This window comes from Strongylocentrotus purpuratus, unplaced genomic scaffold (genome assembly GCF_000002235.5).
Source record: "Strongylocentrotus purpuratus isolate Spur 01 unplaced genomic scaffold, Spur_5.0 spur5_scaffold_14, whole genome shotgun sequence".
Taxonomy (NCBI): domain Eukaryota; kingdom Metazoa; phylum Echinodermata; class Echinoidea; order Camarodonta; family Strongylocentrotidae; genus Strongylocentrotus; species Strongylocentrotus purpuratus.
In genome coordinates, this window is record NW_022145599.1 from 7514227 (window position 1) to 7531606 (window position 17380).

Sequence of the window (17380 nt, forward strand, 5' to 3'; positions counted from 1 at the left end):
TTTCTTGCTCCTTAATGAAATTGTGTCAACAGAAAGGAAAACCAATATTACATGACCGCTAAAGGAGCTTGATGAAAACCGGGATCAAATGCTTCAATGGACTTTACTCTAGCGTAGCCAGAGCATTTATTTTCATCTCATTACAGAACATGTTGCTCCAATTTGATCAGAAACAGGGCACAATTTCATGATGACATACTGCTAGTTTGGCAGCGGTTGTCGAGGAGGTTTCAATTTATGTGCATTGGTGGACTAGTCTCAGTACATGCACAACAAATATAGATAGTACTTGGAGTTGGCTTTGGAACCTTGATCTGGTGTAAATATCAAAATAAAAAAAAAACTAAATGGACTTAACTGCCTTGTTGAAAAAAAATTGGTGACAATTTCAAATTTAATAGAATGTTCTAAATAAATAGTTATGACTGAAAAAATAAATGTTAACAAATGATATTTCGCAAGAATAATAAATCCTCCAACGATTGCATACATTTTCCAGGTATATCACACTAGGTAGTAGTCATAATCCCCCCCCCCAGATCTTTTAAAATACAAACTCTATATCTACAAGAGCAGGCCTGCACACAAGTTATTTTCATCTAAATTTCCCATGCTACATATGAAATGAAATCAATGTAACATTTGAAAGGAGAATAGAGAGAATGGAACCCAAATAGATTCTTGATGCTGATCAACATCATTCATAACCAGAGAGATTTCTTCGCATTCACAACTCCTTAATAACTAAGCTTAGAAACAGGGAACTTTCCAATTGCTCTTATCATTGACTCAAATCATCTAATTAAACGGAGCAACCTGGCCCTAATCTTAGCTCATTAAAGCACAGAATTGAAACAGAAATCAGGCCTCTAATACCTTCATTAGGAAGGAGTGCTAAAAACTTAATGCACTTTAAGATGAAAGATTTTCTTGATATAAACTTGAATTGTTGTTTTCTTGTTTGACAAGGATGTAGAGAACTACAAAGACATATACAGTTCTTATAAATATAGTTCTTTTAAACATATTAACACTGCAAAGATATCAGAACTTGTACAATATCAATGCTATCAAATTCCTTTACATTAAAGGCATCTAAGAATAGAACAAGGGGTACAATGAAATATAAATAATGTATTTGGACAAACTACCACCTGAATTTTTAAATGAAAGTTATCAAAAGTAAAAATAACACCTGTAAAAATATTTTCAGTCACTAAGTTACAGTCGATAAAATCATATTTTCAGTCTAATAGGCTTATAAAAAATTGTTGTTTTTCATGAGCTACATCACCAATACCATGATGTATCATCAATCTTCTTCAGTCCGTTTTCAAGAAAACTTCTTGTAAAATTTCAAAAATGAAATAATGATGTGCAGGGGGTATATTTTCTGCCGAAAAATGCTGACAGTTGGTTCAAAATATGCTGATGTAACTACCATATTGTATAACGTATTTGCAGAAAACGATAAGAAGTACACGGAATATAGTCGAGAAGGGAGAAGAATGCTTGAAATAAAAATAGGAAGTAATTTGTCAACAAGTCCCCCACAGCTAGAAACTTTCAAAATAAGTGAAGAAAGAGAATGATGGGCCGTGACAAGCAGAATGCAAGCTGGCATGGAAACAACTTTACATCATGCTTGAAGCTATTGGTGATCGAGGGGTGGGGTAAAACAAAATAGTTGGGGAGGGGGGAGAGGGGGAGGGGCAAGGACATATTCCTGAACAACAAAGCATCAAAAGCACTGAAAAGTATGGTCAACATTTATTCTTATATCTCCTTCAATTCTAATGTTTTTCATTGTTTTCTTTTCTTCCTATCCTGATCTTGTACATGCATGGCACCTGTAGAAAAGAACTATGTGAGTGGCAAAGGGGTCCAATTATACAAAAGGGGCACTCACTAATTTTAACACTTTTTTAACACTGTCACAGAGGGACTTTAAGCACAATGTAATAATAACTGCAAGAAGCCAAAAAGGTCAGTAATTCAAAGACCACAGACTTGGATTTGAACCTTCATATAATTATAATGAACACCTGGGTCTAAAAACCATTTAGTCAATGGGGGCAGAGTAGCATCAGTACGAATGTTTAACACAATTACATCCCTCGAGTGCCTCATCCAACATGTATCCCGTACACCCGCCGCCGGATGGCCCAGGCAGGCCTGGGGATCAGACAGACCGGGGTGGGGTCCCACACCACGCAAGCAAGTACACAGTAATTATGATGGATAACCCGCTAGTGGCGAAGTGACCCGCTTTGCTGAATGATGACGTATTAGTAGCAATGGAACCAGAAGACAACCAATGCTACTCACTGGTGTCACAAATGTGAGGGTCATACTAGTCTGGATCAAGGCCCTGAGGTTAGTTTCTGTAATAACACCAGGCGGGTGTATCACAAAGATTCTAAGTTCAACTTAAAGGTAATACAAAGTTTTGGTATGGGGTCATGAATTCGGTTCAAATGAAAATATTGGAAGCATATGAGATCCTACAATATTCAGTGATCGTTGTCGAGGTCGAAATCGACTCTACATTTATGAAATTGTAAATAATAAACACTTTATGTTGTATAGCTCCCTCTCAAGGTCAAGATATTAATTAAGCTAGAAAACAATGTATCTTGACTAAACGACCGATTAGATATTCCCGTTTTGAAATTATATATCACAACTACATATTCTGAGATTTCCATAGTCGCAGCTAACATTGTACGGCCGTAGGAGCTATTTGAAATTTATCAAAATTTACCGGGAGCACCGGTAAATGTTTATATTCAATTTTTCTCGAAAGCAGAAGTGTTTTAGGGACTAAAATTTCTAGTGCATTTAATACATCCACAGGGGCATCCAAATATATCAAAATTGTAAAGAATCATTATCCACCCATTTTTCAAAATTTACCAAAACTTTGTAATACCTTTAACTCTAAGTTGGACATAAACATTATGAAGAGCCATTTGTAGCCTTAAACTAAAATATTTCCAAAGCAAAAATTCAAGTATTTTAGACTTTTTATAAATTTCACGTCAAGAACATGAAATCTCCTTGATAATAGAAAATATGAATGATTTGAATCAACATTTTATGCCTTTTAAAATAACTTTTGCAAAATATTTTTGTAGATGCTAACGGCTTACCATAATTGTTAAGTTCAACTTAAGATCTTTGTAAAACACCCCCCAGGTGCTATAATTATTATTTATTGTAAAGGACACTTTATTATTAAATAAAAGTTGCATAACATGCATCATGAAAGTTATGAGTCCTCTTCAATCTCAAAACTTACTATAGATGCCGTTTTGAATCATGCTGCATAGTAGACATTTCAGCAGAGGGGTGTGCAGCTTAGTGGTCAGAGCTGTGGTCTTGGGACTAGGAGGTTTAGGGTTCAAAACCAAGTCAATGCAGTGGTGATATCATTGAGTAAGATACGGATCCTTACTTAACATGTCCTTAACATCCTCCAGAAAACAAATTCATTTGAAAATCTAATGATAACTGGATTGTAAGAATATTGAGAGGCTGGATTGAGGCTAGTTTGAAGTTGATTGTGGCTGACCAGCAGAAAGTGATGTATGCTTAGACCAAGCAATGACCATGTAAATGGAGATTCCATCATACCATTAAAACTCATCTGTTTTACTACCGGTCTATGACACGATGATACAAGCTTAGATGATATAGAAACCTTTGTTTTAAGTTTGGTGAGTAGTCTGATTGCCACAAACACAGGTAACTCTTAATACCACGTAAACTTTTTGCATATATGTATTTATCAACAAAGTGCATATTGTAGAACTGTCCAGAATTATTGCATTGAGCTGCAAAGTACAATTCAAATTAAGTTTATAAAAGGGCTAAATGCCCATCTCCCTTCTTCTTTTAACCTCATCAATGAAAAAGTTTTCCACCAATGTGATAACATAAAATATGAGCTTGAATAAATTATAACTGCTTAATATCATCAATTACACAACGTTTGTTAACTTTTTAAAATTTTAAATCTTGGTCTTCCTCCACAAAAAAATTCTGCATAAATGTGACACTAATGATGTCGTCAAATCGTTGCTGGGATATAAAAAGAGAAAGAGGGGAGGGAGGGGGAGAGGGGACACAAGCTACAAGCATAGACCAACTTAAAGCAACCATATGCTTCGATTAGTCAGAGAGATCCAAGTTCATGTGGTAGAAGTATTGCATAGCTAGCAATATAACCACAGGCGGACAGTTAACTATTACTCAAGATGGTCGAACCGTACTACCACCATCTCACTTGCCACTAATGATATCTTGTCCATACGAATGTCCAATAATTGCTACGATGATTGGGACTAATGCAGTGCGTAACCTACTGCCTCCTTTGGAATGCTCCGCAGGGATCATTTTACCCCCATCGTCTTTAAGCTCGGACATAAATCCATACCGATGTAGAATATGAAACCCCAGATATTGGGTTCATATTATTTTCTAGGGGCTGGTTAGGAATGGAAATCCGCTGAGATGCAAGTTATGAGTCCATCGGATATAAGATTCACATTTTTTGTCCAGGTTCGTTGCAAGTGCACGAGGTGTTGGCCACACAGAGTGTTCTTGGGAATAGCACTACTTGGGATATGTGTAAAATGAGTTTTATGGCAGCTACATGGTTAGCCAACATAGATGGAATATGTATATTTTCACAGATCAACTGTGGTTTATTTCTTCTATTCCATGACTGCTTTATAAATGTCCTGTGCTAGGAGGACTGAAAGGGTAATATAATCCTAAAAACAGGGCAACTTAATAAAAACAACTCTCGATACAGAGAGACAATGGGGGAGTTTGAGGAAAGTGCATGGGTACTAAGCCCAAAGTCTGCACAGACATCATGTCCACATTATGCCACTCCCCAGTAATTCTCACATTACTTGTCATCTATTTATGACAGAACCAAAAAGGCATTACGGTAACTCTTTACAGAAGTTATGCAAGTTAACACCCTTCTGGCGCCAAACAGACGATGAGACCTGTTGTAATTGATCAACCTGCTATAGATCCAGCACATAGACCCATGTTTCTTGGAACCTCCCATTTGCTTGATGAAGCCAGAAAGTGCACTCTGACACACATCTTCATAAGATGTGACCTCATTATCATTGGTTAAAGAGAAGGTTGAGTTCTGGGAAGAGGTGAAAAATAATTTGTGAGCGTTATCATTCTTATTATGCAAGTGTGGGAGAACATATAAGACATGTTCCCTGAAAAGCATGGCTCTTCAAATGCCTTCATATTCTAAATATGTCATGTAACATCGTAAAAATCCGGGTAGGATTTTTACCCCATGTGTTCGTGTAGTCCCATATACATCTTTCTGTGTACAGTGTTTGTAACTTTACCAAGACTTGGCCAAATTTCTTATCATTTTGATGATTCTAGAACCTTGCAATACACACAAATTCTTATATGCTAGATGATCAACCTTTTCTGGTCGATTCCACACCGTTTCTTTCACAATGCAATCGCATAACCAGAACTCAACTTCATCTTTAAATAGGGCTATTGGATGGTGACACACATCTTCATAAGAAATGACCTCATTATCATTGGTAAAGTAGGGCTATTGGATGGTGAGCATCAATTACCAATGTATTCCTAAGATGTTCCCCTGCAACTCATCCATCACGGATGGAGGAACGAGAATAGCTACACAGGTACAGATGTACTTGTTGAATTCTTGAGATTTCATAATCCCCTATGTATGCTGATGAAGCCTCTGTCAAAGTGATATTCTAGAGATGTGAAAGTGAAATCCAGATGGAGGTTAGGTATCCAAAACAGTTCTTGTGGTTTGGGTTTAACTCAAATGAGAAGTTTGACATTTAAATGTACAGTGGGTCCTTTGCAAATTGCAGGGAATAGAGGAGCAATGATAATAATATACTGTCGTAGAGACAATGAAGAGATTTGTTCTCTTAAACTGGAAAAGTGGTCATGATTTTGGAACAAAACTGTAAATTAAAAGACTTTGTTTACCAAAAATTTTACCATGGTTGTCAACAATTTAACATAAATATAATTGAGTTCTGTGGAGGTATAATGTTTTAAGATATTTAGGAACCAGCAGAAAGGAAGTTGGTCCAGGAGATATTGCACTAGCCTCTGGGATAAATCTATACTAGAAGAGACATATGTATAGTTGTCTCAGAACTAGCAGACACAGCAGCATGGTCCTAGAAGATGTGGCACTGGACTTTGGAATAAGAATTCAAGGCTCAAATGATGGCAAAGGTGTACTTCTCTAAGAGACTGAGGAACTAGCAGAAGGATATAGAACTGGGGGAGTTTCACAAAACTTGTCATCATTGACAAATGACAGTTTTTTTTTTATAAGCTACTGAAATCCTGGCTTCTGATTGGTTATCAGCAGATTTGTCACTGATCTTTGTTATTTGTCATCGACAAAATGCTTTGTGAAATGCCCCCCCCCCCCCCTCCCCTCAGCCTCTAGAAGGAAAAAAATCAGGCTCATATGCTGGCAGAGGTATGGTTGTCTCCAAGAGATAGGGAAACTAGCAAAACGGTACAGAAATAACCTCTAGAATGAACGGTTTGGGCTCATATGCTGACAGAGGTATGGTTGTCTACAAGAGACTGAGGAACTAGCAAAAACAAGGGCCTAGGGGATATATCACTGGCCTCACAGGAATAGAGGGTCCATGCAGGCCTGTGTGCTAACAGAGGTCTGGTAGACTAAATAGCAGAAGAACCAGTAAAAGCATAATTTGCTTAGAACACATAGCCTGGCCTACTGGAATAGAAGGTCCAATCTCATATTCTGGAGCAGGTGTAGTTGTGTCAGGGATGGAGGAACAAACAGAAGGAGCGTTGGTTCAAGAAAAAGAGCAGTAGCTTCCAAAATATGAAGCATGCAATGCTGACTAACAGGGATCTTCTGAACATTAATGTATGGTAAAAATGGTAGGAAAGTCAAAGATGTGATGCAGCTATGTGAAATACCCTGATAAATCTAGTATAGACCTTTGGAGTGCAAAGGAAAATGATACGTGAGATGTTGATTAGGCAGTTGAAGTTCATGGTCACATTACACGTAAAGAAGGCCTAGAGAATCTTGCTTTGACAGGGAAAATTGTGGGAAGAAGGATCAGGGGAAGAAGGAGTATACTTTGGATGGACAGTCTGCAGAAATTGTTGGAAGAGAGAGGAGTGAAAGAACTGGGAGTGGTACTAATACAGAAGGCTAGGAACCGAGGGTTGTGGAACAGCATAATTGCCAAAGTCAATCGATATGGCACTTAGAGAGAGAGAGAGAGAGACCTTTAAATGATATAAGGAGGACACCGAATCAATCAACATCATCTTGCAATAAAGAAAAGCAATACTTTTGAATTCACCCTTCTGCTAATGGTTCAAGCAGACACTCTGTTTACAAAATGTCACAGAACTGAAGATACTCCAGGAAGCATCGTTGTTCTGCTTTATTTAGACATCCAAGCAAAAACATGGCTTCCTTATGGACTAGGCCAAGAAATTTGACTACATTCTGTTCTTCTTTCAAATCTGCTCTATGTCAGTGTCATCTGATGCACTTATAATCTACAAAGTTCCACAATTTATCTTTTCTTCTATTGAGCTAAACTTCATTTGGTCGCAATGCCTCAATAAAGATCTTGGTCAGACCAAAGACATGTCTGATCAAGAGAAAGACAGGCTAAATAAAACCGATCTCTTCTGCGAAACCTTGATGCAAACATGGATGCATTGGTGGGAAGGTTACGGAATGTCATGTTTAATGTGACATCCACCCACTCACTCGTAAACACAGACAGAGAACATGACAGTTTGAGATCATGCATCCTCCAGCTCAACCGTATAGTTGGTCAGTCCCCTTTATACATGTAGAGGCAGTGTAAATATATAGGCCTACCTCTTGAAAGAGGTGGCACTTTGACTTTGATGGTAGGGCATTTGTCTTGGCTTTGGTTAAAATCACAAGTTATACAGATTAAAGACCTGCTTTAGGTCGATGCCATTGTACAAAGTCAGAGTATTAATAGTAAGATTTTGTAATTTATTCCACAAATTGTCTGTATAGAGCCAGAAGGATGTCCACTATGTGCTACGGTTTATGAGTTAACACCCTTCTTTCTTCAAACAGATGAAATGTGGTGGCAACCATACGATGAAAGAACAAGTTTCGAACCCATTTTTCCTTTGACAAATGACAAGGCAATGCTATTTATGCCTATACCTACACAAGACTTACAGTTCTTATCCATATAAGATTTTAACCATTATTAAAATAAATTAAGAAACAACCTATCAGCATAGAAATGTCTTAAAACATACCCCTGCTTCGAACGAGTAAAGATATATTCACAATTTCTTTAGTACATACACATGATGCAGATGGACAGACAGAAAAGGCGTAATGGGGAGGCCATAGTTGGCGAAACATAGGAAACATAGCAGTCGTATTACTGCTGACAACCCCAAAAATGACAAGTATTTGGCGAGGATCCTGATGGCACGCATTCCTGCATGCACTGACTGAACCTCAGAATGGGGTAGTTTCCTCTATATTTCATTCTAGAGGTGGGGGATGATGGTGTCACCATGGTGAGGGTTTCCACGGTGATAAGGGGAAGGCATCTCTCTTGTCTCTCTTGGATGACTACTGTATGAGAGTTGAATTTAGAAATATGGCAACTCCATTTCATTATATTAATAACCTTCCCCACTTCCAAATAAATTAATTTGATTTATTCTTTAGAATGTATTTTTGAGGAGACAATAAGGAAAAGGTGGATTTTCAAGAGGAATATTATGGATTTTCTTTCTTTTCAGTTTACACAGTAGTGTAGTGCTTTCATAGCTGTGTGACAAGACATGTCATAACATCAGTTCTTTTTCTTCTTCATCTTTTCAGCTTTCAGCACTTCTCCTTCCAAATTTTGCTTTCATTTTCATCGATACTCCCCTCAGAGATGCGCTCCAACCTTCCAACGATTGGTATTGGTATCAAAGACATCTTGAATATGTATATTATCCAACGCTTTCACTTTTTAACCGCAAATTCCTCAGCAGCGATTCCTTTCTTAGGACCTTCTGGCAGGAATGCCTGAGTGGGAGGAGAAGGACCTCAAGTAACATTCAATCCAACATGGCTCCATCACTTCAAACGCTGGATAATGTCACCTAATGTATCATGTCTGTAGTATTTACCATCACAAGCTCTGTGTCACATTAAAGATACACCAATGGCCTATTTCTTTTCCAGAAAAAAAATTACATTTAAGCGTTATTTGATATATATCTGAAATGTGCTCAATATTTATTAATCATCACAACAGCATTTAAATAGTTACTTTCCCTCATCCTCTTTCTCTTTTATATATTGTTGATAGAAAGGAAAGTAGGAAGCAAATAATAAATAACCACAGATCTGCCAAATTTTTTCTCCTGCACCAAATAGCTGTTGAACCTGACCTACAATAGGTATTCTCCCCATCTCTCCACCCCATCCCCAATATTCTTGCACTGAACTCACTTTGTAAAACAATGGGATCATACAGAAGGTGTGACTTTCAGAGACACAAACTGTGCCATCTCCCTCTAGTCTAACATCTATCACTGGCAGGCACATTTTTCTTCCAAACAAACTTTACTACCCTTCCAATTCTATCCTTTTACGCCTCCATTTAACTCTCTTCCCCTCCGTCCCACCTTTCACCATTAGTTTTTATTACTCCATACCACTCTCTTAGCCCCCCCCCCCTTCCGCTCTTACCCACCATTTACCCGTCCATCCTATTTATTACCCCTTTACCCCAACTTTGTTACCCCTCCACACCACCCTACCACCACCACCACCAATACCCCCCTCTGACACCAGTCTACCCCCTCTACCACCAGTCTCCCCCCTGCACGCTTGCCACGTGCCAGTCGGGAGCGAACGTGTGACTAGAGTGTGTCTGGACAAGATACTCCTTCCTCATCCTGGTATCATATTTGGTCTCTAGAGGGGGCTAGACCATATCATCTATCTCTCATCACCGGGACATCTCCAGGCTTGATAAACCGATGAACCCCCGGCCAGCATACTGTGTAAATACTAACCCTGTATCATTTGCCGAGTTCATGGGGCAGTAGAGTTCACTAAAATTGGTGAATCTTTATCTTTTCAAGAGTCTAGTCTCGGTACAGATTCACACTTACAGTTGAATACTGCAACATACCTTTGGATATAGGACTAACATGAACAATAATATACCTACTCTGCAGCACACTTATCTATTCTTTAATAGTATTATACTATTATACGATCCAATGTTTAAACCTGTCATAAAATAGCCACAAAGCTCATTTAGCTCTTTCTGAAGAGTTTGTAAGTTACCACAAGAATTAAAGGGAGAGTGAGGTGGGGAAGGGGAGGATAAGGGGTGGATGGGAGGTGGATGGGAGGGGGAGGGGGAGGGGAGAGTAGGGATGTGGTAGAAATGCATAACCACAGCAATAGAGCAACCATATTGCAATGATAACAGAGAGCTGGGTTATTTATGTGATCTGCTGTTTGTATTCTTTACCCCTGCGAGGAAAAACTTCGGCATCAAAGTATTCCTTCCACATATATCATAAAGAGAAATTATATCATATCATCCAATTTAGATGAAAGAGAGCAACTTATGATCAGTAATTCAATATGCATTTATCAACAAAAGTAAAAAACAAATAATATTGATTTCAATAACTTCAAGAAAGAAAATTATAAACAAGGCAGCAATGAAAATATTTAAGTTCGCTTTATTTTTGACAATCACATTTTTGAGTAGCATAAGCAATGGAATCAGGAATGAGATGTTGATGGAACATGTCAGCCCAAACATGAGCGATCAATCCTGATGAATTAAAAGTCAGAAACTTTGGCCCCTAATGTCAGGGGTAAGCTTTCAGAGATGATCCTTCATAACTGATAGCTCCACTTTTTACGGAGAATGTCCGTCCAGGTTGGTCTTCTCCTTTGACTGCCAGACTAAACAGTCAGCTTTGCATTTAATGAAAAGGATCAAAACAAAACAAAATTATGACAGGGCAATGATAAAACATTTTAGGAGGAGGGGAAGAGGAGGAGGAGGAGGAGGGGGGGGGGGGGGGCTTTAAGGTTGAAAAATGTTCTCTTGTATTCTTAATTTCTATGATAATGAATGATTATTATTCTCAAGTGACATCTTTTACCCATTGTCCCTTTTCTTTACACCCTCTGTCCTCTTTTATCATGGAAAGTGCATTCTTTATGGTAAACCTTTCCTCTCTCCTAATTTCCATTCTTCACTTATGATACCATCTTTCCTATCCATATCGTCATCTTATGCCCTTCTCAGTACATCATGTTGTCAAAAATATGACATATTTACTCCAACCCAAGCAATGTCTTCCCTCCATCCACGCGACTATTCAAAACACAATCAATCCTACAATAAATCACATTTTATTCACATTTTTTACTCCCCTCTCTCTCTCTCTTCCATCATAAGTTTCATTCTCCTCTCTCCCCACTACTGTAAACATTTGTAGCATTAAGGGGCCCTATCGAATGGTTTGACATCAAAATATGTTTGTGGTTCCAAACAAGTTTGAGGGGCACAAGGAATGCGACATTACCCTAGGACTTCAAAAATGTTGTATTGAAGGGAATGTCATAATTGATAGTTGTTCAAGGTCCTAGTATAGCTGGTATGGCAGGGTGCTAGGGGGAGGTGAACTAGATGGGGTGCAGGTTGGGGTGGAGGTGGGGGAGGAGATTAGGGGGTGAAGTTGGATGGGATGAGAGGCGGGGAAAGAAACTAGCTTTCATGGGGTAAGAAAACATATTTTCTTTCAACATCTTAAAGATCATGATATGATTAAATGGTTACTATCATATATACCGTAGCTATACAGATCTAACTTTATGTAAAAATCAGAGTTAATGCCTTTTTGGCTAACTCATGAGTAACACACTTTACCTAATTTCCTCGGAACAATGATGCTACCTTTAAATACATGCTTTTGTGTAAAACAGGAAGTCAAAGCAGCGTGTTAACCTGAAAAATCATAACCACTATCCACAATAACATTGCTTCTCTACAAATTACCTGCCAGAGATTTTTATGGAGTGATAAAGACAAAGGATTTGAGGTACAGAGTAACAAACCTCCGTGACTGTTGTCAATTAGACCTAAATTATGACTACCAATTCCAAGATAAGCATAATAAAACCATCCCTGCATCACACCTTGGTAAATTTTGTGGATATCATAAAAATGAGAGGATCCTGGAGGTATAGAATAGCTCGAGAGATTCTTGATTTATCTCGTACTATTTGAACGCCAAGAACAGCCAAATAAATGGGGAAAAAACAACTCTTATCCTCTGGTGTTGAATGAAATTTCTCACTCACTTTTTAGGAACTTTACTTTCTGTTGCTTCCTGTAACTCTCAAAGTAGGTATTCAAACTCAAATATTTAGTTACAGATTGTTAAATCAGCTATTGAAGTAAAATCATATTGTAAGTTGAGAATCGAAGGATTCTGAACCTTTGGGCAATCTCAAAACAGGACTGTGATCATTATGCAAACTGAAACCACATTAAGATATAAAGAAAAGCAAACAGACTCCGAAAATATAAACTTTCCTTTTCAAAGAAGAAAGTTGTTATGAAACTACGCTGAAAAATATGTTGTTTAAGACTTTAAGTATATAACTGGAGATTGGCAGCTCAGGATATGAAAACAAGTGAACAGCAAATTAACAGGAAAAGAAAGTAAAAGCTGCAAAATTTGCCAAAACAATATCTTGGGTTTAATATGAAGCCTGGCTATGTATCACATAAAGAATGGACACATGATTACTTTTAATTTCCGTTTTGTATGAGGAACTTGACCTGGGAACAAGCATGGCAAGCTAAGGACTTACTTCTCGTGAGTGAATGACAACGTCTTCATGGCAATAAAGACACCTTGATTTATGTTCATGAGAGTTTACAGCTGGATAAATGAAATACCAAATAACACAATCAGAAACAAAATCCTTATATTATGAAGTAAATGACAGATGATATGAAAATTACATAATAATAAGATTTACACCAAAATATATGCAGGAAATTCAAACAATTGAATTATAGATAAAGTAGATTTCTGGTGAAGTAAATTGATGTCCAATTATGACTGAAATCTAAATGGAATTAGAGCCTAGATTTATTGTTGAAAATAAGTGATTCAATTCTAACATGGTAACGTACAGTATTGCTTGAAATAAAGTAGACACTCTCACACACCTCACATGACTGCATGTATTATTCCATAGAATTTTGTGTGACTTGGTGTTAGGGTGTCTACTTTAAATATAAAGCAATACAGTACATGTACATCACTTCATAATAGAAGTAGGAGACGGTTAAATTGACATAGTTAATTAAGTAAATTTTGGGGTGAAATTTTATGGTAAGAGGTGACAGGGTTCAAGAAAATGACCCAAGATTGATCAATGAAAGCAACTTATTTATTTAATTTATTTATTTGGCACTTTCAAGAAATATAACAATAATGCAATATAATCATGGTGTTTACAAGATTAGAATGACAAAACTTATACAAATACAATTTTTGTAGCAATATTCTGAGTGCAAAAGATGGCGGCCAGGGAAGAAGAGAGCAAACTTAATCACTGGAACCATAAAGGTCTCTCTGCCCAGCCAACTGATACACTAAGAAGATAGGTAAAAATATAGCATAAGGACAAATAAAGAGCAATAAAAAGAATAGAATACATGTAACAGACTTACGATCCACCCATCCTGACTCCTGACGAGCACATGGAGAGATACCAACCACCACCACCAGTGATGCATTCCATTCTCCAGCTACCAACCCTCAGATTACCACTGGTTAGTTACTGGAATGCATCCATCTACCACTCCCCCTTCTCTCCTCTCCATCCTCCCCCTCCTCTCTTTCTCTCTCTCTCGCTCTCTCACACACCCACACACACACTACCCCCTCTTTATCCTTACCCTCATGCTCTATATCCATCTCATGTGGAGATGTAAATAGATACATTGACACCCTAACTGAAGATATTTACTCTCTCTCTCTCTCTTCTCTTCTCTTCTCTTCTCTTCTCTTCTCTTCTATTCTCTTCTCTTCTCATCATCTCCTGCCCTACAAATGTACATCCATCTTATGTAGGGATGCAAAGAGATACTCTTGACAATGACCCACCCCTTCTCTTTCTCTCTCTCCTTCTGTCTCTCCCCCTATCCTTTTCATCAACACCTTCTGCCTTACATCCATCTTACGTGGGGATGCAAGGAGATACTTTAGTCTTTATCATACACAGAATAATCAAGCACTATCTTGTCTATGACTCTCTTTCTCTCTCTCTCTCTCTCTCGCTCTCTCTTTCTCTCTCCCCCCCCCCCCTCTCCTCCTCTTTCTTTTCCTCCACCCTCCATTTCTACCTTTCTCTCCACTTCCTAATGAAATCTAGAAAAATGTTTTCTATACTTGTCTTCAAATACTTTTAAATCTTTTAAAGTCTTAAGTCTACATAATACAAAGAGATAATTATGCACTAACTAGTATATTTTAGAAAAATATCATAAAAGCTTTTTGTCTCACGGAATTCATCTTAGTTCTATTCCTGTTGCCTTGCCCTTCCCTACCACCATGTGATCTCCTCCCCCCCCCCCCCCCCCCCCCCCCAATCCTCCTACTCTCCCATTTCAAAGTAACATGATGACTGCTATTAATTACCCTCTTACATGGCCTTTGAACATGAACTGCTTAGTCTGCAAGCCCAAACATAACTGGCTTCAATAAAGGTTCCTCCTCAATGTCATATGTATACGATGGTTCACATGCCTTTTTATTGATAATCATGAGAAATATTGAAAACTTTGCCCTCTATATGCCAATGAGGTACAATAAACAAAAACAATCACAATATAATTTTTTTTTTTTTCTCTCTTTTTTTTTAGTAGTGTGGCTCCATCAGTAGTTAAATACTGTTTTCCGTAGAGGCCCTACATATTATATTCTGGCAACTGTCCCTGTACCAAGCTTATGGAAATAAAATAATCAACTCCGAAAGAACAGCACACGAAATCATCTGAATCTTTTGACCCCAAATCAATCAATTGAAATTGAACCATTTTATTTCAACAATTGATATAGCGAATGCAGATTACTACTACTGAGTCTCGCAATTTCAACCTCATTTTTTGCAGTTTGCACTCGTTTCCCTACAATCTTATACATATCCTATGACTGAGACTACGAACCAAACTGACCCTGGTGGTGATGCTGCTGGGATGCAATCCAGTCTCAGCATCTCATCGCCGTGGATACATCTAGGCGGACCAGCTGGAGAGGTTATCTTTTATTCTTCTTCTTCAGGGAGTAATGAAGTGATGAGATGTTACTATCCCCACTGAGAGTAGTTCTACAATACAGCACTCACTAAAATGATGACTGGTCATTTCCTCATCAAAATGCTTGTGTTACGCTGTTGGGCAGCTTTATATAGATCTTGTAAAAGTTGTCCGACTCGTAAAGTCGTCTGTTTGGAGCCAAGGAGGTTGTTAACTGAATCATTTAACAGAGTTACCATCCTTCTGGCTCTAAACAGACAGGTGTACAGACTAACTTTTTATAAGTCTCTATCAAAAATTGATTGATGCTAATTTAAGGGCCATGAATATATGCCGCAACAATAGCAAAAAGTGCAAATTTGACTTTGGAAGATAAAATTAGGAAGAGTGTCAGGGAATGAATTACACGGGCGCTCGGGCAAATTTGCCCCTGAAAGTCATAAAAGAGCCCCCAAAAATGTGCATAGAGTTTAATGCAAAACAAATTGAAGAGTGTTATTTTCATAAAAGCAAGCTTGAAAAGTAGCCCCCGAAATTGTTTAAATATGTTTTTCCCAGATGAGTGTGACCCAGTTTGTCAAATTAATCATCTTTGGGTATGTGTTTAGGTAAAGACAGAATGGTATTCATGAACAAAGCGAGGTCTATTGTTACATCTGTTGAACCAATGCAGTATCTGCAGTACCAGGTACTGGAGTATTTGATCATGATTCATGTTGTTACATTAACAATCAAATCACTTTCCTGCTAAGTGTAACATAATACCCAGGCATCTCAGCCATTAATGATGATCAGCCTGCAGACAAGATATTTTAATTACTCCTTTTGGGGTTTTAAAGTTCACTTGACGGAGGGTAGGGAGGGGAGAGAGAGAGAGAAAGATGACAGTGAGAAATAGATAGAAAGAGATAGCAAGGAAGAGAGAGGGAGGTAGGAAGAAAGAAAGAGAGAAAGAGAGAGATCAACAGAGAGAGAGAGAGAGAGGGAGGTGGAGAGATAGAAAGAGAAAGAAATTGAGAGAGGGGAGGGGGAAGAGAGAGAGTGAGAGAGCACTTCTAAGAATAATTAAATAGACATTCAGCTTCAAGTCCTATTCAAGGGATGAGATAATCAATATTTAAGCCTGACCGATGGGCTCCAGCCTATTATATAGCTTGGTGTCAGACCTGACTTGTTGATACAGTTTCAAAGACTTCTGTTCTAATTAGAGAGCTTTTCTGTCAGACTTTGATGATTCTTCTCTTCTTATCTAACTGAGATGTGAACACATTATGGTGCACTGTGACTCAAGTCTGTATTGGTCAGGGTCCAATTTACAAGTTTCATCTCTAACAACCAATATAAGAGCTGTCGATATCCATGACAAATGGCATATTTGTTGCATAACTATGTTCATGTCCGTTTTTCTGATTGCTGGTGTGGTGGGGTTCAACAGGAAGGAGTAACTGATCCTGGATTGGAAGGTCACAAGTTCAAGCCCTGAATACAACCGTATCCTTTCAGAAAGGATATAACATGAAGACCCGGTGTATTTTAAAAAGTAGAACTGAATCTATGTCACAGAATGCACTGTACTTCTTTTGAAAGTAATGCAGGGCACATTCACAGTACTTTACAAAGTATATCAGGTCGCAGGGTAACCTCTGCATGTCATCTGCCCTCTCTATTACTCTCTTTGTAAACAGAAGACTAATTAACCCTTGCTGCGTAACCGGTCCAGATAAAATACAATTGACCAGCAAATGATGCAAACTTGACTTGGACTCATGTCATCACAGTCGGTCAATTAATGCCCAGTCTCTCTGCTTGACCCGTGGTGCGCGGCCAGCCAGCTGAAGTGTCCATCCCATCACACATCGTCTAAATGGTGACGTCAATGATGCATGGGTGGATTAATAGGTGGGACGGGTCAACCATTAATGAGTGACCTCTCGTAATTAGCCTGGTCAAACATG